The sequence below is a fragment of the Bubalus kerabau genome, chromosome 7 (assembly GCF_029407905.1).
Source record: "Bubalus kerabau isolate K-KA32 ecotype Philippines breed swamp buffalo chromosome 7, PCC_UOA_SB_1v2, whole genome shotgun sequence".
NCBI classification, from domain to species: Eukaryota; Metazoa; Chordata; class Mammalia; order Artiodactyla; family Bovidae; genus Bubalus; species Bubalus kerabau.
In genome coordinates this window covers 60,929,408-60,955,776 of record NC_073630.1, presented here as the reverse complement: position 1 = coordinate 60,955,776, position 26,369 = coordinate 60,929,408, and the positions used below count along the sequence as shown (strand labels likewise).

Here is a 26,369-nt window from a genome sequence, read left to right as displayed (position 1 = left end):
CACTTTCATGCACTGGAGAAGGAAATGGCAACCCACTCCAGTGTTCTTGCCTGGAGAATCCCAGGGATGATGGAGCCTGGTGGGCTGCCGTCTATGGGGTCGCACAGAGTCAGACACGACTGAAGCGACTTAGCAGCAGCAGCAGCATACTGTTCTCCATAGTGACTGCACCAATTTACCTTCCCACCAACAGTGTAGGAGGTTTTTCCCTTTTCTCCACACTCTCTCCAACATTTGTTATTTGTAGATTTTTTAATGATGACCATTCTGACTGGTGTAAAGTGGTACCTCATTGTAGTTTTGACTTGCATTTGTTTAATCAGCAATGTTGAACATCTTTTCATGTGCCTGTTGGCCATCTGTTTGTCTTCTTTGGAGAAATGTCTGTTTAGGTCTTTTACTCATTTTTTGTTTAGGTTGTTTTGCTTGTTTGTTATTGAGTTCTATGAGTAATTGTTTCATTCTTATCATTTGGTTGCCTGAATACTAGTGCCCCTGATCTCAGGCACACACAACCAATTTTAATGCAAGGTGGTGGTGTTAAAAAAAAATATGAAACAGGTTCAAAGAGGTGGGTGCCTTCGATTTGAAATATAGGCTCAAGGGAGTGCTTCACATTGAGAATAAGAATTCATTTATTTATTCATCAGCTAAGTAAAGAGGAAGGCACAATAAATGAAGGGCAAGATTCTTCTCTTCCTGAGGTTATAGGCTAGACGGAATGGGAAAGAAAGCTGGACACAAAGGGACAAAGAGCCTGGTAATGTTAGTTGGAGCTCACAGACCTCCAGAGAAGAGAAAACTAATCAGAAGTTTAACTGGATCAGGAAGGAAGCTAAGCTTGAACTGGCACTTGATGGTTAAATAGAATTTAAATGGACAAATTGGGGTGAGGTTGGGAAAGGACCCTTCAGATGGAGTTAGTAGCTTCCTTCTATAGTGCTTTCAATTATAAATGAAAAGGGTGCTTTTAAGAGGCAACTCTAAATAACAACAAAGGTTTTATTTTTTATCTATAATCATAGCACTTACATGGAGGAGGAAATGCAACCCACTCCAGTATTCTTGCCTGGGAAATCCTATGGACAGAGGAACCTGGCAGGCTACCATCCATAGGGTCACAAAGAGTTGGACACAACTTAGTGACTAAATAACATAGCACTTACAATGAAGTTATGATTTAGGTACTATTGTTCCCAAGGTTGAGAATGCAAGCTTATGGGAGAACAAAGATCCAAGCTTGGGTCTACAGAACTTCAAATTCATTGTGCTATCCATTATGTTCCAGAGAATGACTGGGACAGAGCTCACCTTAATAGTCTGCTGGCACTGGTACACAGTGGTATTGAAGGATGGCTGACTTAAATGCAGACTGACTGGGGAACAGGGACCTAATTCTGCAGACTGATTACTATGACTCAGTCTGCCACTAGATGTCACATGTTACTGAAAGGAATTACTAAAGCTGATGAATGAAAAATTATTAGGGCTATTAACAGTAACATTCTCTTTTTAATTGAAATCAGTTGACTTAAACATTAGTTTCCAGAGAAGGCAATGGCACCCCACTCCAGTACTCTTGCCTGGAAAATCCCATGGATGGAGGAGCCTGGTAGGCTGCAGTCCATGGGGTCGCTAAGAGTTGGACATGACTGAGCAACTTCACTTTCACTTTTCCCTTTCATGCATTGGAGAAGGAAATGGCAACCCACTCCAGTGTTCTTGCCTGGAGAATCCCAGGGACGGGGGAGCCTGGTGGGCTTCCGTCTATGGGGTCGCACAGAGTCGGACACGACTGGAGCAACTTAGCAGCAAACATTAGTTTCAGGGGTACAATATAGTGATTCAATATTTTTGTACCTTACATACCGTTCAAAGTTGTTACAGTATTATTTGACTATATTCCTCTTAATGCCCTTTGCCTATTTTGTCCATTCCCCCGACTTCCTCCCCTCTGGCAACCACTAGTTCTAACAGTGACATTCTTACTTACTTTGCTTTTGATATATGTTTCTGAATGGGACTACAAGGGGCAGAGTTCCACAAGTTGCTCATGACCCAAATCTATCTTTATTGTGCCACATGCCATAAAAATCCTGGGTCTGCCCATAGTAGTGTTCTACAAATATGAACCCCATCTTATGTGTGTATTGGAAAAACAAGTATGAGTAGCTGCTATAGGATGTGAAAGATGATCAATGCACTTTAGCTTGCCTTAGAGAGATTTTGAACTTTGAACTGGGTCTCAACTTTGACATCATCTCTATAGGAGAAAATGGGTAACTTCTTGTTTCCTCTTGGAATAGGCCCACTAAAATCCTGACTTACAGTTGGGTAGCTTTCCTAGTGTTTCTAGATTTTTCAGGTATGACTGATCCATTCTAAATTCAACCATCAGCTCAGATGTCACCTCCTCAACTAGACTTTCAAGCTAAATTAGCCCCTGAAGTACCTATTGTCATATTGTTTCTAATTGTATCTTATCACCAACTAAAATTACCTTTTAAAAATTAATTTATTCCCACCAACAGGATGAGAGGGTTCCCTTTTGTCCACCCCTGCTCCAGCACTTACTGCTTGTAGACTTTTTGATGATGGCCATTTTGACTGGTGTGATGTGACACCTCATTGTAGTTTTGATCTGCATTTCTCTAATAATTAGTGATGTTGACCATCTTTCATGTGCTTCTTGGCTATCTGTATGTCCTCTTTGGAGAAATGTCTTTATTTAGTCTTCTGCCTATTTTTTAGTTGGGTTGTTTTTTTCTTATATTGAGCTGCATGGACTGTATATTTTGTAGCTTAATTCCATACCAACTGCTTTGTTTGCAAATATTTTCCTCTTATGTGTAAAGAAGATAGCTAGTGGGAACCTGCTGTGTAGCTCAAGGAGCTCAGCTCAGTGCTGTGGTGACCTAGATGGGTAGGGGGCTGGGGTAGGAGGGAGGTCCAAGAGGGAGGGGATATCTGTATACGTATAACTGATTCACTTCATTGTACAGCAGAAACTAACACAACATCGTAAACAACTATACCCCAATTTAAAAAGAAATTCATTGTTTTCTTGTTCATTGTCTTTCCCCTCTACTATAAGCTGCAAGAAAGCAAGGTCTTTGTCCTGTTTATCATATTTTCATGCCTAGACAGTGTTTGGCTCATAACAGGTTCAGTAGATATTGTTGGATGAATAGACGGCAGCTCATGTGAGTGGTGTGCTGTGGGTTTAGCACTCTTCCCAATACTTTTTCTTCCAATGAGCTTCATTCTTGGTTATTCCATGGAAAGACTGGAAAGAAACCTCATCTTCTCTCTCAGGGGTTAATTACTTGTCTGAGATTGGATTGAGATCTTTCAGCCATCAAGAAAACCTTATAACATTTAACATATAATTAACCGATGGTAGGAAAAATGGTTCATCAGACTGAATAACTTGTAGATTTTTATATAGCAAAAGGTAATAAAAGATAATGGTGATGGCTAAAAAGATAAAATCTAGACATAATAGACACCTTGGGGAGAATATAATACCAACTTTTCATTCTACATATGAGGAAACTGTCTTCACCAAAGATTAAACGACATGCCTGAATTCATACAGCTAGGTTTGTGGAGAAAGCCCTAGGAGGCGCTAGTGGTGAAGAACCTGCCTACCAATTCAGGAGACACAAGAGATGTGTTTGATCCCTGGGATGGGAAGATTACCCCGGAAGAGGGCATGGCAACCCATTCCAGTATTCTTGCCTGGAGAATCCCATGGACAGAGGGGCCTGGCAGGCTATAGTCCATAGGGTCACAAAGAGTTGGACATGACAGTAGTGACTGAGCATGCATGAACCCATGCAGCTAGTGGAGACAGCCAGGCTAGGACTTTGAATTTCTAATCCCAGCCTTATCTTTCTACTTAAAACAAGGGCTTCCATTATGCTTTCTTCAAATGAAAATTTAACTGCGTGTCAACAGAACATATTCTAGACATTTTTTAAGCAACATTATAGAAGAAAATGATAAAAATGAGTTAACATTCTTTGCTTCCCTGTAATACCTCTGTGATTATCCACTTGGTTAACAGCGCACAATCTAATTCAGTGCCTAAACATCTAATTTTGGTAAATTAACATATTTGTCATTGCAAAAGATAAAAAAATGAAAAGGCCATTGTTCCTGTTCTCAGGCACAAACAACTGGCCATAATGGAAGGCAGTGTTGTGATAAACGTGTAAAATGGGTACACAGAAGTGGGTGCCATTGACTGGAAATGAAGCACACTGAAGACAAGCATTTCAACAAGCAGAGAGATAAGACAATGTAGAAGGGAAAATGGCAAGCAGTCTGAAGGTGGGCAGTGATGCTCAGATAACAGCAGGCAGCTTTACGAGCTGGAAATAGAAGTATAAAGGAGACAGTTATTCTGAAAAGGAAGGCAGAGGGTCTTGAGGTGGGTTGTGGAGGACCTTGAGATTCAAACTCAATAATTTGTCTAATTTTAATTCTTTTTAGATAATACTGAGTTTTTGAGTAGGGGACCAACATAGTAACGTATGTCTTATAACAAGGTAAGTCTTACCTTGTAAACAGGTGTAAAGTGTTGAGGAGAAAAAGGCTGCAGTTGGAGGAACTAGTTAAGAGTTCAGGTGAGAGAAAATGAGGGTCTGCTTGGTGTTCCAAGGGGAGAGACTCTGAGTTTGTAATAACACCTGGGGCAGCTGAGGCTAAGAAGTATCTGTGGAGAGCAGTCTTTCCTGCTGAGATACTTTACAGACTGGGTCAGAGGGAGCTGAGGAGACATTCTGAGTTGGAGATGGGCAGGGGTGATCAAGGGGTTTTTGGTGCATGTCCTCTGTCCCTCAGTAAAGAGGAAAAGGTAGTCTCTTGCCAAGGAAGAGAGAGATCAGACAGGTTTTGTGACTGGCTCAGTGAAAAAGTGGCACCCCACTCCAGTACTCTTGCCTGGAAAACCCCATGGATGGAGGAGCCTGGTAGGCTGCAGTCCATGGGGTCGCGAAGAGTTGGATACGACTGAGCGACTTCACTTTCCACTTTCATGCATTGGAGAAGAAATGGTGACCCACTCCAGTGTTCTTGCCTGGAGAATCCCAGGGACGGGGGAGCCTGGTGGGCTGCCATCTATGGGGTTGCACAGAGTCGGATATGACTGAAGTGACTTAGCATAGCATAGCAGTGAAAAAGAGAGGCTACACAAAATGCACATCATGGGCTCTTTAAGAAGACGTGGTCCCTAATTTGAAGAGTGATTTACTGATCCATTGTCTTCCCCATCTATTTGCTATGAAGTGATGGGATCAGATGCCATGATCTTCATTTTTTTTTTTTTTTTGAATATTGAGTTTTAAGCCAGCTTTTTCACTCTCCTCTTTCACCTTCATCAGTGAAGTTGCTGAGTCATGTCTGACTCTTTGCAAGGCTCCTCTGTCCATGAGATTTTCCAGGCAAGGATACTGGAAGGGGTTGCCATTTCCTTCTCCAGGGTATCTTCCCAACCCAGGGAAGATTTATTGATACTTATATATATATATATATTTTAAAATGCATGTTGTTCTCACTGGCTCTGCTTGACAATATCAGTGCCTTGGACAGAATGACTATATAACATCAATGAATGATGTCACAGGTTACTGAATCCTTAATGTTCCTTCTTGCCAAATTTTGTTGTTGTTGTTTAGTTGCTAAGTCATGTCTGACTATTTTGTGACCCCATGGACTGTAGCCTGCCAGGCTCCTCTGTCCATGCATTTTCCAGGCAAGAATACTGGAGTGGGTTGCCATTTCCTTCTCCAGAGAATCTTCCCGATCCAGGGATCGAACCTGTGTCTCCTATGTTGGCAAGCAAATTCTTAACCACTGAGCCACCAGGGAAGCTCTCTTGTAAACTTAATCCTCTTTAAGTTAACTTCTAAGCATAGCTGCAGGAACTATAACTATATATATAAATATTTATATACAATAATATGCAAAAAACTATATATATATTACAAACATTGTTTTCAGGAAAAGGTAGGGAAAGGTTATCTGGCTTTTCCAAGCCTCATTTCAAGAAATGCAAATTCACTGACATTAAAATTTGCACAAATTTAAAAGTTTAAAATGACATTAAAATTGCACAAAATGCTCTTTGCATTCTGTTTATAATGCACTAGGAGTCACAATAAAGCAAACACTCCATCATGACTTTCATAAAATGCCTGTTTGTCAGTCACCTGTCAAGAGCAGTATACTTCACAATTAGTCACAAAGTTAAAGTGGAGTCTCTGAGAATTTTTGCTCAGCTTTCTAAAACTTGGCAAGACTGAGGACTATTTTTATTTTGAGAATGGCCCTTCTAAGTGCATTGATGGTGACTAGGAACGCTGTCTCAGGAGAAGGAATATACATGCCATCACTCCAATTTTCTGACTAAGGTCGGGCAACTCCTTTTCACTAAAGTTTGGTTAACAGCCAGAGGCAAATGAAAAATACATGCTGAACAGCAAGCCTTATGCTCCAAAACACAATTCAGGAAGGTAATTTCTCTTTATTTCCCCGCAGTGATCGTCAAGGGAGGCTGACCTGTAAACTCAGTGCTTCTTCATTACTTAAGATCTATAGGACAGATGAGAACATTTGGACACTAACAGCAGGAATCTTAGAGTGGATGGAAAACCAAATTGATGAGAAGGGATTTAAAAGAAGCAATTTACCTAGGTCTATCTGTTTAGATTTGGCTGGTTTCCAAGGCTGTTGAAACTCCCAAGTTTTAAGATGGGAATGAGGTCTATAGCTTAGCTCTGGTTACCTGCTGCTTACTGATCAGGGAAAATAAAAAGCTTGAGAAAGGAAAGGCTGGTGCATTGGTGCTCAATTTAAGCATGTGTCAGAATCACCTGGGGGTTTGTTCAAACACAATATGCGGAACCCCACCCCAGTGCTTCTGATTCTGTAGGTCTAGGGAAGGGTCAGGCGGCACTAGTGGGGAAACCTCCTGCCAGTGCAAGAGACATAAAAGATGCGTGTTTAATCGCTGGGTCAGGAAATTCCCTGGAGGAGGGCATGGCAATCTATTCCAGTATTCCTGCCTGGAGAATCCCATGGACACAGGAGCCTAGTTGGTTACAGTCCACAGGATTACAAAGAATCAGACACGACTGAAGTGACTTAACACACACCACAGGGTAGGGCCAGAGGATCATTTCTAGGCAGCTCCCAGGTGATACAGTTGCTGCTGGTATGAGACTGTAATTGAAGAAGAAGTTACAATCCTGAGTGGAGACTGGACTTTAGTGAAAGAACAAAGGAACCGATTTTATTCTGGACAAAGAGGATGAAGAAGCAAACTATCTTACCCACAGGAAGGACTGAGTCAGAAATTCATTTGAAATCAATAATCTGCAGAATTGGAGAAAGTGGCCTTAAGTGGCAAGGAGAGCTATCGTAAGGTTAGCTATAAGGGAAATATTTAGCCAGCAAAGTTAAAGGATGGATTCTTCAAATGAGTGATCTAAAAGGGAAATCTTTCATCATTTTAGTTCCAAAGTACTAACTTTAAGACTTATAGCTCATAAAAGAAGTACATTTGAAATAAGAAAAAAACAGAAACTGATTTGAAAAATTTTAAACTAAGACTTCTGGAATTAAAAAAAAAAGAATCTGGCTTAAGGAGTTTATATTGGCTGAATTCCAGTCTTTTCCTACTATATTCCTGGAGCCAGGTGACAGTCAGAGAGGCTTAAACAAGTGAGTCCTAGGGCCTGAGCTACTCGTTTAATGAAAATATGATTGGTCCTGCCTGTAAGAAAAACTTGATCTGAATTTTTCTTGAGGGGATTGGGTGGGAAAACTGCAAAGACATAAATTTCTCATTGACCTCTATATGTGGACATCTGCTTTGTCTTGAAAACGTAGTTGGAAGATCCAACAGCCATTAAAAAAACAAAACCAAAGACATAGGGTAAGTTCCCTTCACAATTCAGTGTGAAAAAATTGGCTTTCTCCATTACCTTTTTTTTTTTTAATTTTTAACATTATTATTTGTCTGTCCTGCGTCTTTGCTATGTGGGCTTTTCTCTAGTTGCAGAGAGTGGGGGCTCCTCTCTAGCTGTTGTGCTCAGGCTTCTCAGTGATGTGGCTTCTCCAGTTTCAGAGCATGGGCTACAGGGTTTGAGAGCTTAAGGAGTTGCCACACGTGTGCTCAGGAGTTGCGGCTTCTGGGCTCTGGAGCACAAGCTCAGTCATGGAGGGGTATGGGTTTAGTTGCTCTGAGGCACGTGGAATCTTACCAGACCAGGGACTGAACCTGTGTCTCCTGAATTGGCAGGTGGATTCTTTACCACTGAACCACCAGAGAAGCCCCATAAACTGTCTTGATTTCTTTTTATCACATGATGAAAGATATTAAATTTACTCTGTTCCTGTTTTGGACATGACAGCCAGGAATCCAAGAGCTAAGTTTTCTGTTCAAGTCTGGCAGCTTCCTTTGAAATGCTTTTCTGATACTTGTCTCTCCCTAGCCCCCTGAGGGCTTCTCCAGTTGACACCAGTGGCAAAGAATCCATCTGCCAATGCAGGAGACACAAGAGATGAGGGTTTGATTCCTGGGTTGGGAAGATCCCCGGAGGAGGAAATGGCAACCCACTCCGGTATTCTTGCCTGGAAAAGATCATGGATAGAGGAGCCTGGTGGGCTATAGTCCACGGGGTTGCAAAGAGTCAGACATAACTGAGCATGCACACGCAGAACGAAGCCCCTTATTTCTTAAGACTTTTTTTTGGTCTCATGTAAATGTTCTTCCTATCAAAAGCTTTTCTGGTGTAGACACGGTCACATATAATCAATTTTACAAATTGTATACAGAAACCTATTTTGTTGTTGCTTAGTTGCTAAGTCATGTCTGACTGACTCTCTTGTGACCACTGTGGACTGTAGCCACCAGGATCTTCTGTCCATGGGATTTCCAAGGCAAAAATACTCGAGTGGGTTGTCATTTCCTTCTCCTGGGGATCTTCCTGACCCAGGGATTGAACCCATGTCTCCTGCATTGGCAGGCTGATTCTTTACCACTTAGCCATCAGGGAAGCCCTAAATATATAAATGTCTCTCTGTCTATAAAGATAAGGCTGACCCTCAGGCAGGACATTCTTTCTGGGGACCATAACATTATAGCAAAGAACATGGGCTTTGAAGCCCATTCCTGCCCCACTGGCTGTGTGGATTCTTTCTTTAACCTCTGTGGACCTCAGTAAGATGGCCTAATTACAATGCAAGCTTCAAAGATTCTTGGGAGGACTAATTAGTGCTTTGAATAAAGTGCTTTGAATGGTGCCTGGACCACAGGAAATATTTAGTAAATGTTAGTTCTGTCGGTTAGAAACACTGGTGATGGGATTTTGTGACCCACTCAGTTGTGGAGTTAAGCAGTACCATTTCAACCACAGGATCACGTTTCTGGGTGATGGGAGCTCTGATTTTAATTTGGACTTAATTTGCAAGAATGAGTGCTCATGATGAGAAGCTTCTACGGCCATGGTGTGGCCAGTGCAGAACCCCGGGGCAGCAGACAGAGAGCAGCAGAAAAATGCAGCACTGCAGAGAGGGGGAGAGACCGTTCCCAGGGAAACAGGTTGCTAGGGGCAAGCATTTGGCAGGAGCCAGAGAAATACAATTTCCTTGAACTACATCTAATGAAAGTGCTTACACTGAACTTTAAGCAAGTGTGACTTGAACCTGAGGATGTTGATGAATTAGAAATAAGGCATCTGAAATTACCCTCACTGCAGCATGGGCTACTTTATGGCAAGAACAATATGGTCACACAAGACTAGACACTAAGAGTGTGAAAGTGAAAGTCGCTCAGTCCTGTCCAACTCTGCGACCCCACGGACTATACAGTCCATGGAATTCTCCAGGCCAGAATACTGGAGTGGGTAGCCTTTCCCTCCTCCAGCGGATCTTCCCAACCCAGGGATCGAACCCAGGTTTTCTGCATTGCAGGCAGATTCTTTACCAGCTGAGCCACAAGGGAAGCCCAAGACAGTAAGAGTGTGGGTGACACAAAGTCTGGAATTGATAATGATAGGTTTAGTTAATATTTTGGGGAAAACAATTTGGAAGCGAAAGTCACAGTCAGATGGATAATTATATGTGCCTGTGTAAAGTTGTATGCCAGACAATTATAAACTGTTCTCATCTCATCATATGTGTTGTATTTCTTGGTGATGATTTTTTTGTAAAGTTCTGAGTTGAAGAACTGTTCCAGGTACTGACAAATAGATGTTTACAATAGATAGAAAGTATTGCTCAGTCATGTCTGACTCTTTGCAATCCCATGGACTGTAGCCCGTCACGCTCCTCTGTCCATGGAATGCTCCAGGCAAGAATACTGGAGTGGGTAACCATTCCCTTCTCCAGGGGATCTTCCTGATGCAGGGATCAAACCTGGGTCTTTCTTGCATTGCAGGCAGATTCTTTACCATATGGCTACCAGGGAAGCCTGGTGTGCTGAAGTCCATGGGGTCACAAAGAGTCAGACATAACTTAGTGACTGAACGACAATGGATAGAATCCACTGACTCCTGACAATGAGATTATAGTGTCCAGAGTGAGCGAAACAAGTTATGAGTCTTAGTAGAACTGAGACTAACTGTAAAATGTTAAAGGGGGGCTGTATTACTTAGTTCTCCAGAGAAGCTTCCAGAACCAACAGTGTGTGTGTGTGTGTGTGTGTGTGTATCTCTATATATACTTTTAGAAGTTGGCTTACACGGTTGTAGAGGGCTGGAAAGTTTGAAATTGGCAGGGTATGCTGGTAGGCTGGAGACCCAGGGAAGGGCTGATGTTACAGCTTGAGTCTGAAGGTGTCTGCAGGCAGTATTCCTCCTCCTTTCTTGGAGGACCAATGTTTTCCTTTAAAAGCCTTCAATTGGTTGAAGCCCACTCACATTATGGAGAATAATCTGCTTTACTCCGCTGATTTAAATGTTAATCTCATCTAAAAATACCCTCACTGTGACATCTTGATTGGTACTTGGCCAAATATCTGGGTAGTCTAGTCAGTCTGACACATAAAATTACCCATCACTGGGACTCTTCCTGAAATCTCAGAATTTTCACTGGAACCAGGGCCATAGGCTATTGCAACACTGTAAAGAGTTGTTAGACATACCTGTTGGGCTGACTAAAAAGTGATCACCTTATCCTGTGACCCTTGTCTCCATCACTCACCTCTAGTCTATGTATCAGAACGGGAAACTAGGAAGAGATTCACTGAAGGAAACTGGAGGGGAGTCTGCTTTGCTTTTCCCTCTCCTTGGGGTGGGCACTGCCTCCCCCACCTCTACCCCTGCCCCCATGAAGGGAGGGAAGTAGGAAGTCCTATCTGTGGGGACTGAGAGAACACGTTTTACTCTCTAAGACCTGCTGAGCTACAGAAACCCATAGATCCCGCTCCAGTGAATACCAGAGGTGGATCACACTTAGAGACTTCTTGAGAGAACCCAAGATGTGGCCCCAGAAGCTTTGGAAGATTCTCAAATATGGAGAGTAGTTTCTACTTCCATCCTAGAGAACTGTGGGAAGAACATCCTGAAGAGAGCCCCACAAAGGCAGAGGAGGCACAGAGTGGCCTGTGCCTTCAGAGACTCACCTGGACAAGGTAAGGGGTATGGATGAGTGAGTTTCTCAGGAACTAACTGGAATCATGATAGATGGCCAGGCTCCAGCCATTCGGATGAGACTTTACCCATGCTGGCTATATGGGGACCCTGCCGGTAAGAGAAAATGAGGGGGGCTGAAGGCACAGGAATCAGATAACATCACTCATGTCAGGGTACATAGAGGTCCCACTGAATTTCTCCTCACTGTGAGCTCCATGACAGAGCCAGCATTTGGACACCAGATGTGGAAATGCAAGATGGCAGACAAAGCTGGATAAGTTTCGGTCAGTTTTTGCTCTTTTTCTTCCAACCACCCTCCCTCTTTTTTGGCTTGCAGGCAGAAGCAGCATTTTGAGGACCACGTGGCTGGGTGTGGGATGTGAAGGAATAATAAGGAAAGATGGTGCAGAACTGTCCAGGCCACTCTACTGTCTATTCCAGGCCTGAGAGCGTGAACCAAGGGGAGGCTGACACTTCAGGCTGGGTGTGAAGTCAACCCTTTGGTTTAGATTCACCTGGACTTTTTAATACTTGAAAGTGAGTCTTGCAAGTGTCTGGATGAGAGAGCTTCTGGGATGGGGAAGGAATCTAGCAAAGCATGTTTGAAGGCAGTGATGCAAGAAAAAGTTTTTCCTTGTGTCCTCCGTTGAGTTCAGCTCTCTCAGTACACTGGTTATACAAATTTAAAAAGACTCAGTCCTGTCTGAGTTCATATGTGTCACTGCCCTGATTATCATACTGTCCTGATTTGCAATGCTTGTGGCCCTTCACATGTCTGGGCCTGTACCTCTGTCACCCGAGGGTCAGGAGGAGGATGGGGCCAAGAATTGAGGCAAATGCGTCTAGTAGGGTAACAGGCCAATGTGTGCCGTGTGCCAACTGAAGCAGCCTGTCAGAGCAGGTGAAGTTCCCACTGCAAACACTCATTTATGATCCTGCTGTTTCTCTAGGGTTAGAGTAGCGTGCAGACAACTGAAAGAAAGAGTTTGTGATGTCTGCAGGACACTATGGCTTATTATATGCAGCCCCTTTTAAAATTAAGTGGAGAGAGTCAGCCCTGAAGTTATGGGTATTATCAATAAATACTTGAAAGCCTATTTCCGGATACCCCTTTCACTTGCTGTGCTAGACATTATTACAAAGCAACGGGTTGATTTTTTTTCAGCTTGTTTGAATAATTTACTTATGTCCAGCTTTTGTTCTGGGGCATTATGGTGTGAACTAATTTTACTGTTTGAAAAGCCTTGGTCTCCCCTTCCCACTCCTGTTGAGACTTCTTGTTTAATCAAGTGCAACAATACAGATGAATACACAATACTGACAATGAAAAATCTCAGGATGAAAACTGATGCTAAACAGGTTAACAGTGAGGTGAGATCATGCATTTACTTCAGCGCTTAGTGTGATTATGTTAAGGGATGGCAAATAATAGGCAGATGAGAGCTGCAGAGCCTTCCATATTCACCTCAAAGGTTTCTTTTCCCCCATTTCATCTTTCTTCTTTCTCAGAAGATGTCTGAAAAGAATAATACACGTTTGGAGGAACATTTTTTTTTTTTGCAATTGGAGGATCATTCATTTTTGCAAGTCTTCACCAAAGTAAAAGATTCTCTTTCAAAGGTTAACCTTGGACTCCCAGCCTGAGGACTAAGGGAATCAAGCTAACTCAAGTGGCTGACTCATGGTTTTGAGCCTTAAGAACAAAAGTCTGACAGGAGAGAGAGGTGCTGGCTAACAGGAAAACCACAGAAGGAGTAGGAACGGATGAAGGCCATGTGACATCAGGAGCTGTAAAGCATAGGCAGAAGGGAAGTTAGGAAGCCAGTAACCCCAAATTCAAGCCAGCAGAGTGCTAGCTGCTGTACAGAATTCAGTTTCCTAAACATTTTGGAAAAAAAAGACTAAAAGAATGGGCCTCACTAAGAGTCACTCTGGAGAAGGCAATGGCACCCCACTCCAGTACTCTTGCCTGGAAAATCCCATGGATGGAGGAGCCTGGAAGGCTGCAGTCCATGGGGTTGCTGAGGGTCGGACATGACTGAGCGGCTTCAATTTCACTTTTCACTTTCATGCATTGGAGAAGGAAATGGCAACCCACTCCAGTGTTCTTGCCTGGAGAATCCCAGGGATGATGGAGCCTGGTGGGCTGCCGTCTATGGGGTTGCACAGAGTCAGACACGACTGAGGCAACTTAGAAGCAGTAGCAGCAGCAAGAGTCACTAGGATCCATTAAGGTGTCTGTGATGGTGGTGTTTGCATCTTTAAAAATATACCTGGACTATTTTCTCTGGAAATTTTCAAGTTGTATTGGATAATTATGAATTTTCTCCACTTTTTATGATGATCAGGCATTTCTTAAGAAAACACAGAGCCCAGGAAATAATGGTGTTTATTAAAAAATAAAACTAATGAAATCCTTCTAGAATCTCTTCTAAAAATTTGCTTTGAGGGTTAATTGCTTCTCTTGCAAATTAGGTAATTGAGATGGTTCTGAAAGAGAAATGATATGCTAAAAAGTCTAACACAATGACAATTATTCATAGCATGAAAGATAGTTTTCTCTCAATCCCATCCTTTATTTGATTATAATCAAGGTCAGAGGTTTTTTTCCGGATATTTCTTGCTAGCCTAAAGTGGATCCTTTGTTTTCTAAGAAAAAGGCCCAACATTCATGGCTGGGCCTCCCTGCCCGCTGCTTCCCACTTCCTGAGGCTCCGTGGGTCAGAGCCAATGCTTTGGACAGGGAACTGAAACACATCCTGCTCCAGGGCTGCCGGCCACTGGAGTGTGGCTGGAAGGAGTTTATGTCAGGCTGAGACTGGGGTCAGGAGCGCTCTGAAGCGGCCATAACATTCACAGACATCCCGGTGTGAACAAGGGAACTCCTTAGTACTTGGAAATTCTCTGAGAGGGAGACCAGTTCCTACAGTTCTAAAGAGACTCTAGATGGGTCAGGCAACTCAAGTTGGCAGGGATGATGCTGAGGGGAATAAACTGCCAGCTGCGGAGCCCATCTCTGCTCCTGGAGGCTTTGATTGAGTACCCCTCCAGCTCTGCCGGAGCAGTTATCCAGAGCTGAGTTTGAGCCATACAAACTGAGGTGCAGGAGGTACAGCTCCCTGGCCACTTCTTATCTCAAATCCTAGTCCAACTAGCTGAAAAAACCAGAAAGTGGAAGTGTTAGTCACTCAGTTGTGTTTGACTCTGTGACCCCACAGACTGTAACCCACCAGGCTCCTCTGTCCGTGGGATTTTCCAGGCAAGAATATTGGAGTGGATAGCCATTCCCTTCTCCAGGGGATCTTCCCAACCCAGGGATCAAACCTGTGTCTCCTGAACTGCTGATAGATTCTTTTACTGTCTGAGCCACCAGGGAAGCCCCAGATATCCTTATATCAATATAATCTACATCCATGGTTCTCAATGCAGGGGGAGGGGAAGGAAGGAGGGAGTAGGGAGGGAGAGGAGAGAGAGATATTCTGCCCCCTGAAGACATTTTCAGTTGTCATAACCTGGGGGTGGTGGTGGAAGGGTTGCTACTGGTATTTGATGGGTAGAGACCAGGAATGCTGCCAAACATTCTACAATGCACACAATAAACCCTCAACCTAAAATGTCCATAGAGCTGAGGTTCAGAAAACCCTGAACTAAATGTCTGGTTTCAGCTGTTTAATGATCATGTTTTATTATCTGTGCTCTAGTCTTTAGTTTTAATGGTGGTTTATTAGGCGCAAACCTTTGTAATACACTCATAAGTATGTTAAAAACAGAACAACAGGCACTAAATGGAGTTACTTATGCTAAGCCTCACGTCATCAAACTGAGACTTAACTAACTGAATTACAGTTTTGGCTCTCCTAGAGATGGAATCTTAAACCAGTTGATCAGGAATTGCCTGATAGGCACAGTTAGGGGAACCACTGCCTTCCCCTAAAGGAAAGTGATCTTGAAATAAACAGCTAGCTTTTTTTTTTTTGGTTTAACTTCCTCGTTCCTGTTCCCTTCTGCCTATAGAAGTCTCTCACTTTGTATTGCTCCTCCTTCATATCTGCTGATGTTGTTGTTCGCTCGCCCAGTCGTGTTTGACTCTTTGCAACCCTATGGACTGCAGCATGCCAGGCCTCCCTGTCCCTCATCGTCTCTTGGAGTTTGCCCAAGTTATATCTGCTAGATTAGATGTTTCCCAATTCGAATTGGTTTTTGGTCAAGTTCTTAAAAATTTTAGTGTGTGGCTTCCCTAGTGGCTCAGATGGTAAAGAATCTGCCTACAATGTGGGAGATTCAGGTTCGATCTCTGGTTTGGGAAGATTTCCTGGAGGAGGCCATGGAAACTCACTCCAGTATTCTTGCTTGGAGAATCCCCACGGACAGAGGAGTCTGGTGGGCTGTAATTCATGTGGTCGAAAAAGGCAGGACAAGACTGAGCGACTAACACACACTGGAGTTTCTTTGAGCAGGCATAATGGTTTAAGAAATTGTTTGTACCTCTGTGTATTCATATTTTAATTTATCAAATGAATATTTTTAAGCTGATGAAGACATACAGACTATGCTATGCTATGCTATGCTAAGTCACTTCAGTCGTGTCCGACTCTGTGCGACCCCATACACGGCAGCCCACCAGGCTTCCCCGTCCCTGGGATTCTCCAGGCAAGAACACTGGAGTGGGTTGCCATTTCCTTCCCCAATGCAGCAAAGTGAAAAGTGAAAGTGAAGTTGCTCAGTCGTGTCCAACCCTCAGCGACCCCATGGACTGCAGCCTTCCAGGCTCCTCCATCCATGGGATTTGCCAGGCAAGAGTACTGGAGTGGGGTGCCATTGCCTTCTCCGATACAGACTATATTGAATCTTAATTGCCTCTCAAATTCAGGGAGGTGAGGCCACCTGCTCCAGCTGAGGGAGACACTGAAGCAGGAGGGAAAATGTGGGGTGATGGTGCCACCTTGTCGAGCTCTCCATGTCTCAGCCTCCTCCCCTGGATGGTGCGGAAGATGGGCTTTATCTAGGTTCTTCTGGAGGCTCTGACTTCCTGCCACTGAAAACACCTCGAAGTGGAAGCCCTACACCCATTTCACCTTTTCCTATGTTTTTATCAGATATTTCTCTTCCCTCCTCTCTCAGCGACCAAACCATCTTCCCCAATTTTTCCTTTTCTATATAAAAAGCTTTTTACTCTAACTTAAAATGATTATTAGCTTTATTTCGTCCCTTTATTTACATCTAAATCCCTCTTTTTCCCCACTCAAAAATCATCTCCTCAAAGCCTCCCTGACCCCAAATACCTACTGCACCAGTACATACATATTATCCTATCAGTTGGCTGAGGGCACTTTGACATATAACAGATATCCTCATGTTATATTCTAATGCTTTATGCGCCCCTTTAACCCTGAAATCCAGGTGTGTGTCTTCTCTCTCTGTAGACCACAGAGTTCTGAAATATGAGCACATCTGTATTTAATCATCATACAGGATGGATGGTCACAAGTGCTTTCCTAGCTATTAGTAGGAGACGAGGCATCAGCAACACAAACATTGTGAGAAAATAACAGGCAAGTGAAACTATCTTATTATATTCAGGGGTATATATGGGAAATGCCCTCAAATTGGATATTGTGAAAACAAAAAAATCACTGATGTAGTTAAATCACTGATGTATTTATAAATGTATAAATCAAATTTATACATTTGATTCTATAAATTAGACACAGAATCTAATTTGAATTAATTCTGTAAATGAAAAATTAACAGATAAAATCTACAAATCTATTGAAATATAAAAATCAGTTTATAACTTGTAAAACAGATTAGACAGACATTGTATATTCTCTACTTTTCTCTCTCTCTCTTTTAAAAGCATTCCAAAAAATGAAATGAAACATCTCCTGAATTTCTAACAAATATCCTTCAAGGTCCTTCATGAAATTTTTCTAGTAATTACCAGTGTGACTTCTGGTAAGTCATTTAAACATTCTGGGTCACAATTCTCTCACATACAAAACTGATTTTTGATGGACCTAAGATGATAAGTTCCAATTTTCGCTACACAGGGGATTACCTGAGTACCTTTTTAAAAAATCCTAATGTCCAGGTAACATTCCAGACCAAATAAATCAGAATTTCTGGAGTTGGTACAAAACAATGGTATTTTTTAAGCTCTCCCAATAATTCCAATATTCAGCCCAAGTTAAGCCCAATGTTCACCCCTAACTTAAACTGAGCTGCTTAAACCAGTGACTTGCTGAATGTTTTTAAAATGGCCTCTATCAGAAAAAGTAGTTCATATTGTGCCTAAGTACACACACGGGTATGTTTTAATATTTCAGTAAAACAATTTTGTGGACTATCTGTTAAATTTACAAAACAATTGTCATCACTCTGATACTTTATATTCAATTTTATTCCATCAGAAACAATGTTTTCCCCCAAGACCCAAAGGTTGAAAAACACTATATACAGTTTGGCCACTAGACGGAGCCCTTGTGTTTAATAACTGGAAAACACCTCCTAGTTAAGGACTCCATAGAGCAAAGGAAAAATAAACATGCATATGATTTAATATTAATTTTACATCTGGCCAAGAAATTATGTTATAAGGAGCATAGCTATTGAAAAAAATAATAGTTATATTAACAGTAACTAACATCAAAGGAAGGGTAAGACCCTGTGCATTACTCTGAGTCCTTCACCACTACAACCAGCTGGTAAGGTCTGTATTCTGGCCCTTTCCCAGTTAAGGAAACTGAGTACCAGAAAGGTGAAGTGACATGACTTGCCCTTAAAAAGTGGCAGCCCCCATCACTGTGGGCAGAGAAAGGTTTGAAATCTAGACATAAAGGTACAAAGAGACAGAAGCAGAATTTTAAGTTCAAATGTGTTCACCTTTTGTTCCTATGACAAAGTGTAAGAAATTTAAGGTTTGTAACCCAGGTGGCTCAGTGGTAAAGAATCTGCCTGCCAATGCAGGAGACTCAGGAGACATGGGTTCAATCCCCTGGAGGAGGAACTGGCGACCCACTCCAGTATTCTTGCCTGGGAAATCTGTAGACAGAGGAGCCTGGTGGGCTACAATCCATGGGCGTCACAAAGAATATGACACAATTTAGCAATGAACACACACACACAACATTAATACACGGGTTAAATTTGTATAAAATAGAAGCACACTGGAATTTCTTCTCTTCTCTAAATCCAGACTTCAAAGTACATACTTTAAAGAAAAAGGGAATAAAAAGCACCATAGGGAGAAGCAGAAAGGCCTGAGGCAGAGGCTCTGATGAGAGGCTTCCTACAACGAGGAACAAATTTTGGTTTTATTTGAAATGCCGGGTTGGCGGGTGGGGGTCCCACTGAAGGGTTTTTGACAAGGGAAGGATTTGGGACTTTTGCACAACCTACTCTTTCACTTCATTCCTCTCTTTGGGCAATGTTTTTTTCTCAGAGGCCTGTCTTGATCATTGATGAGAACATTCCTGTCCTCAATCTCTCTATGAGGTTTTCTTTTTTCATCAGGATTTACCATTAACAGACACGATGTTAAATATCTTTTTATTTAATCTGTCTTTCCTCATTTGGACTCCATAATAGAAGCTGAACATTAGTAACTCACAGTGAAGGCCGGGGGAGGGGGAAAATGAGGAGCTATTGTTTAATGTGAACAGAGGGTCATTTGGGATGGTGAAAAAGTTTTGGAAATAGCTAATGGTGATGATTGAACAATGGTGTAAATGTAGTTAATGCAACAGAATTGTACAGTGGTTAAAATGGCAAATTATATATATATTTTCTCATAAAAAATCAAAATTATTAAAAAAATCAGTAACCAAAACTTGAAACTTGCAGAATCACTTGGAAAATATTACTATCACTTATGAAGTGCTTTCTATGTACCAAGCATGTAGTTTATATCCATTAACTAAGTGGATCCTTATAGTAACCCAATAAGGTAGGCACTACTATTGTTCCCATTTTACAGATGAGGAAACTGAGGTACAGACTGGTTTAGCAATTTGCTCAAGGTCACTCAGCTAATAAGTAGAGGTAGGATTTGTACCTGGATAAACTAATCCCAGGGATGGCGGAGCCTGGTGGGCTGCTGTCTATGGGGTTGCACAGAGCCGAACACGACTGAAATGACTTAGCAGCAGTAGCAAGCTGCTCTTAACCCACTATCCCTGTCTGTAACACCTAACATAGACCCTAGCATATAATCATCTAATATTTGCTACAAGTGTAACTTTCAAATGGTTACTTTGCTGCTGGGTAGAGAACAGACTGGAGGGGTGAGAGGAGCATGGGGATCAGCAGGAAGGCTTCTGTAGGAAGTGAAATATGCCAACGTCCTGGAGGTACAGGCAAGCGGATGGTTTACATATATTGCAAGATAGAGACAAGTACCCATTAGCAGGATATGCTAGTGGGTCTAACTGGAGGAACGAAAGATGAAGTTCAATCTAAGACTGTACTGTCCATATGGCAGTCACTCGTCACATGTAGCTACTGAGCACTTGAGGCTAGCAAGACATGAGATGTACTATTGGGTATAGAATGCATTCTGGATTCCAAAGGCTGAGCACAAAACAGCAAACTACAAATACTTTTTATATTGATATAGAAATAGCATTATTTTTGACATATTGGATTAAATACAATATATTATTAAGAAATACAATATACAGGCATACCTCGAAGATACTGGTTCAGTTCCAGACCACCAAAATAAAGCAATATCACAATAAAGCAAGTCACATCAATTTTTTGGTTTATGCACTGGAAAACCAAATAAAATGCACTTGGAAACTATAAAGAAATTTATGTTTACACTATACTGTAGTCTATTGTATGCAATAGCATTATGTCTAACCTAGGTACATACCTGAACTAAAAAATACTCTGTTGTTAAAAAATGTTAACCATTATCTGGTGATGTAGTGTTGCCATAAACCTTCAATGTGTAAAACAAAATAAACGCAGTATTTGCAGTGAAATAAAGCAAAGCACAGAACGAGGTGTGCCTGTAATATTAAATGTGTTTTTAAATGTGGCTACTAGAAAATGTAAAGTGACATATGTGGTTCACATGGTATTTCTATTGAAGGTGCTGATCTAGGATAACGTCCTCGTTTCTTGCTTGAACAATGCAAGTAATGGTACATTCGCTGAACTGGAAAAGGAGAGAGGGAGATTTAAAGATGAACATTTAAAAATTATGTTCTGGAATATATTAATAGGTTTGCAATGTATGTGAGACATGCAGGTGGCGACGGGGAGCATGAAGCTTGAAGCGGACGTCAGGGCTGCCACTGGACCCGTAGGTGCCATCAACCTGCAGATGACACTAAAGACCCTTTCTGGATGATCTATTTGTCGGAAGAAATCAGTCAGCACCCAGAAACAAGACCCGAGGCACCAACAGTTAGGGGCTGGCTAGAAATAAACAGCAGATATGGGCTTCCCCGGTGGCTCAGATAGTGAAGAGTCTGCCTGCAATGCAGGAGACCTGCGTTTGATCCCTGCGTCAGGAACATCCCCTGGAGAAGGAAATGGCAAACCACTCCAGTAGGAACCTGGTGGCTATAGTCCATAGTGTCGCAAAGAGTTGGATTCAACTGATTGACTAACACTTTCATTGCAGAAATGATGCTGCATTCAATTTTCTAGCTAAGAAAATACCTATAAATTCATTAAGGTTTCATATCAATGTACTTTAGTTTGGAATTAATATTTTTGTGTGAATTACAGTTGATTTCAATATATGCTTTGCTGCTGTTGTTCAAATGCAAGTCAGGTCCAATTCTTTGCAACCCCATGGACTGCAGCACTCCAGGCTTCCCTGTCCTTCACTATCTCCCGGACTTTGCTCAAATTCATGTGCACTGAATCAGTGGTGCCATCTAACCATTTTATCCTCTGCCACCCCTTCTCCTCCTGTGCTAAATCTTTCCCAGCATCAGGGTCTTTTCCAATGAGTCAGCTCTTCACATCAGGTGGCCAAAGTACTGGAGTTTCAGTATCAATCCTTCCAGTGAATATGCAGGATTGATTTTCTTTAGAATTGACTAGTTTGATCTCCTTTTTTCAAGAGTCTTCTCCAACACCATAGTTCAAAAGCATCAATTGTTCGGTGCTCAGCCTTCTTTATGGTCCAACTCTCACATCCATATGTGACTAATGAAAAAACCACACCTTTGACTATATGGATCTTTGTCTTAACCTCAAGTGTATACTGAGGTTATCAATGTCAGTAACCTCAATACATGCTTGCTGCTGTTGCTGCTAAGTCACTTCAGTCCTGTCCGACTCTGTGTGACCCCATAGACGGCAGCCCACCAGGCTCCCCCGTCCCTGGGATTCTCCAGGTAAGAACACTGGAGTGGCTTGCCATTTCCTTCTCCAATGCATGAAAGTGAAAAGTGAAATTGAAGTCGCTCAGTCGTGTCTGACTCTTAGCGACCCCATGGACTGCAGCCTACCAGGCTCCTCTGTCCATGGGATTTTCCAGGCAAGAGTACCGGAGTGGGGTGCCATTACCTTCTCTGCAATATATGCTTAGGATTGCTCTTATTCTTTAGACTATGTGTGTGGAGGTTAGCGGCAGAAATCCCTGGAAAACTTCCTTTGCGTAGAAATAACAAAACTCAATATGATAAAAATAGTACTGTAGATGAATCTCACCAAATCCCTAAATATCCAACATGGAGGGGAAACAATATGCCCCTTGAGCTCTTAAGTGACAGCTTCTTCATGGAAACTGCCCTGGTAGGGTGATGTGTTCTCTGAGAGAGGGACACATTTTTAGAGACTTTAGAAAATTTTATTTAATCCTCCAATTAAATATTTCTTTAAAGAACTCAGTTTCAGATAACAATGAATGGCCACATAGTTAAGAGCTCAAAGTTGTGGTCCAGTACAGGTGGCGCTAGTGGTAAAGAACCTGCCTGCCAATGCAGGAGGCGTAAGAGATGTGAGTTCGATCCCTGGGTCAGGAAGATCCCCTGGAGGAGGAAATGGTAGCCCATTACAGTATTGGAGAAATAGTAGCCTGGAGAATCCCATGGACAGAGGAGCCTGGCGGGCGACAGTCTGTGGACTTGCAAAGAGTCGGACATGACTGAAGTGGCTTAGCATGCACATACACAAGTTAATAAATGCGTTTAGTGGAGTTCCTGGCCTGTGGTGAACACTTGGTAAGTACTACTGTTGTTCTTATCTTACTAATAATACCAAAAATCCCCTGCCACCACCTCCATTCAGTAAAAACTGTACTATGAATTTTGATCTTGGGCGAGTAATACGCTGTCTAACCCTCTTCAGTGATGCTGGGCACAAGCAGCGTGTTGCAGGATAAACTGTACACTTAACAACCATTCTTATCCAGACAACCATTTGGTTTTCATGTTCAGAACAGTATCTGATAACCTACATGAGATACTCAACACTTCAGTATAAAATAAGCTTTGTGTTAGATGATTTTTGCTCAGCTATAGGTTAACTGTTCTGAGCACATTAAGGAAGGATGGGCTAAACTGCAATGTTTGCTAGGTTAGGTATATTAAATGTACTTTTGACTTACAGTATTTTCAACTTAAAATGGGTTTATTGGGATGTAGCCCCAATGTAAGTTGAAGATCTGTGTATACACACACACACACACATATATACTGTATGTGATCATATCCTGTAACATTATGTCAACTCAGCTGGTGTTTCCCATCCTGTTCTGAGAATTCAGCACTGCTTTCCCTGTGGATGTGTTCTTTGACTTGGTTTAAAGGTGTAACTTCGTGCTCCTGGTGTTATCATGTGGAGGGGACGCCCCCGGGGATGCCCCCCTCCCCCCCATTAAAGTAGCACTTTCCGTTTCCACCCTCCATCAGTCACTTCTCTCCAGGTTGGGGGAGTGACTATATAGAGGCTTTGGGAGATGGAGCTCTCTTTTCAGAATCCACCTGAAGGCAAGGATAATGTGTTCTGTTCTCCCCTCTGAGAAGTCAGTTGCATATGGACAGACTCCCTTGGGGGAGGCCTGAGACTGTCCCACTGTGGATGGTAGTAATGATTATGAAATGTGACAGACAAACGTGGGAATTCCCAACAGCTTAATTCTCAGAAAAGGTGTATTTTTAAATTGTTGCCTGACCCTTGTTCATCTTAGTGGGTTCAGAATTTAAGCACAGGGAAGAGGAGTGTTATTTACTGATCTTGAATTCTCAACATCTGGTACATGTACCTGGGAACTTTGAGAAACAGACCAAGAGTAAAGAGGTTTTAGTGGGGCCTAGTCACCTGCTTTGGCTTCTGGGGTCAGCAGGGGAGTTGTGTGTTTAAATCTTGGTAGTTGGCCTGTGTCTATTTTGTACCCTATGACTAGTTTTTACCATTGGCTTTTAACCAGAGAGGCTGAGCAAAAGGCTTCAGGCTTTGGCAAGTGTAGGTATTGTGGAATTCCAACTGTAGCTTAGGATGGCTTTATTTATAGGTGAATGGCTGTTTCTGAATTGGTAAGAAGATAGTGGGTTGGCCAAAAAAGTTTATTTGGGTTTTTCTGTAACAGTGTATGGAAAAACCTGAACAAAGTTTTTGGCCAACCCAATATTTATATCCTGGCAGGACTGTTGCTGCCAGCCTTGGAAAGCACTCATATTGGAGGCCAAGATGGGGAAAGTGTTTGTTGGGTATGGGCCTTCTAGATAATCAGGAGCTGAGTGACTTTTCGCTGCTTGACTCAAAAGAGCAAATATAGCTGAGCTCCATGTGCAATGTTGACATTGAAAGGTTCTAGCTTTAAATTATTATTAGTGCTATTATTATTTTTAATTTTATTGAAGTAAACAGTTGGTTTAGGTCTTCCCCAGTGACTCAGAGGTAAAGAAGCCACCTGCAATGCAGGAGGCAAGAAGGAGACAGGGGTTCAGTGCCTGAGTAGGGAAGAGCCTTTGGAGAAGGAAATGGCAACTCACTCCTGTATTCTTGCCTGGAAAATTCCATGGATGGAGGGGCCTGGCAGACTGCAATTCATAGGGCTGCAAAAGAGTCGGATATGACTTAGTTACTGAGCAACAGCAATATACATATATATATATATGTTGCAAAGAGTCAGACACAACTGAGTGACTAAACAACAATAAACTGTTGATTTACAATGTTGTATTAATTTCTTCTGAACAGCAAAGTGACTCAGTTATGCATATATATTCTTTTTCATATTCTTTTCCATTATGGTTTGTCACAGAATATTGAATATAGTTCTCCGTGCTATATAGTATGACCTTTATTTGTTTATTCATCCTATATATAATAGTTTGCCTCTGCTAATGTCAAGCTCCCTGTCCTCCTCTCCCCACCTTGACAACCACAATCTTGTTATCTATATCTGTGAGTCCGTTTCTGTTTATGTATATGTTGATTTGTATCATATTTTATATTCCACATATAAATGATATCATATGATGTTTATCTTCCTCTTTTTGACTTACTTCCTAGCTTTAAATAATTAGCATTCAGCCCAGGGAGGTAGCATTACTCTGGATGCCTCAAAATACATGAACATTCAGGGCCAAAAGAGGGAATTAATATGGTTAATCTCTTGTAATTATGTGCTGGCCAAGGCTCTCAAGAGTCACCTGTGAAAGGTAGTATATTCAGAATAAATACATAGCATATGCCATCTTCTTGGGTTGAAGTAGAAAACAACTCAGTGCAATGGTCACAAATCCAAAGGCGCATCACTAAGAATGAGTTAAAAAAGGAAGGACTCATGTGCTTTGAAAAGTGTGCTTCAGTGTGACAATCATATCAAAAGCAGCGGAAGACTGAAAACAAAATAAACAAACTGATCAAAAGTTGAAGCAAAGAAAGATTTCCTTGAGGGAGAGGCTGACATCTTAGAAGACATGCTAAATAAATATGATACCTTTGACATCTGAAAAGACAGCTATGAAACGTAAGGAGGTATGCCTAAGCCTGTCAGTTCCTATTAAGGAGAGACCTTTAGGTTGATATTAGATGGGAAAGAGTGATTTGAGCCCAAGGAAACCCCACAGAGGACTGAAAACACCTGAAATTACTCCTCCAGAGGGTGCTAAAGCCCAGGAAACGTTTGCAAACACTACTGCAGAATCTCCAGGAAGAGCCGTGGAGGACCCATATCCTGCTGATTGTGTTGGTATGCCGCTGTTGCTAAGTCGCTTCAGTCGTGTCCGACTCTGTGAGACCCCATAGACAGCAGCCCACCAGGCTCCCCCGTCCCTGGGATTCTCAAGGCAAGAACACTGGAGTGGGTTGCCATTTCCTTCTCCAATGCATGAAAGTGAAAAGGGAAATAGAAGGTAGTTGTCTACGTAGACAGACTGGTTACGGAAAGACTTGGGAAGGTAGCAAAGACTTCCTGGGTGGGTTTTCAGGTGATAGAGATCTTGCAGGAGGTGTGCAGGTGTTTCCCATGATCTGAGGGACTTGCTTGAGAAATTGATGAGATTAGAACTTGAAGACAGAAGGTGAGACATACTACATGAGAACAGGCAGGATAATAATGGAGTGAGTTCAGGTCTTGGTTCCATGCTGATCTTGTGGAAGGGTATCACCTGGTGAAATCTCCAATGTGGAGGTGGGGGGGGCGTGCAGAGAGGTGTGATTTTTTTTTTTTTTTTTGAACAGTAGATTTCTTGGGCTCATAATTTCTTATCTCTCACCATAGGAGACCCACAGGATAAGATCGAAAGTGGTATC

At 42.1% G+C, this 26,369-nt stretch overlaps 1 protein-coding gene and 1 long non-coding RNA gene across 4 annotated transcripts in view; one reads left to right on the top strand and one right to left on the bottom strand.

Annotated features, from left to right (window-relative positions):
• The window catches only part of LOC129657761 (uncharacterized), a 33,152-nt gene extending 20,413 nt beyond the window's left edge, over nucleotides 1-12,739 (top strand). For all 3 annotated transcript variants that reach the window (XR_008717095.1, XR_008717094.1, XR_008717093.1), the window contains 2 exons: nucleotides 11,402-11,641; nucleotides 11,980-12,739. This is a non-coding gene — a long non-coding RNA (uncharacterized LOC129657761). The remainder of the gene's footprint in view (nucleotides 1-11,401; nucleotides 11,642-11,979) is intronic.
• Nucleotides 1-26,369, bottom strand: part of NWD2 (NACHT and WD repeat domain containing 2) — a 255,310-nt gene that overhangs the window by 54,022 nt on the left and 174,919 nt on the right. The window lies entirely within an intron of this gene.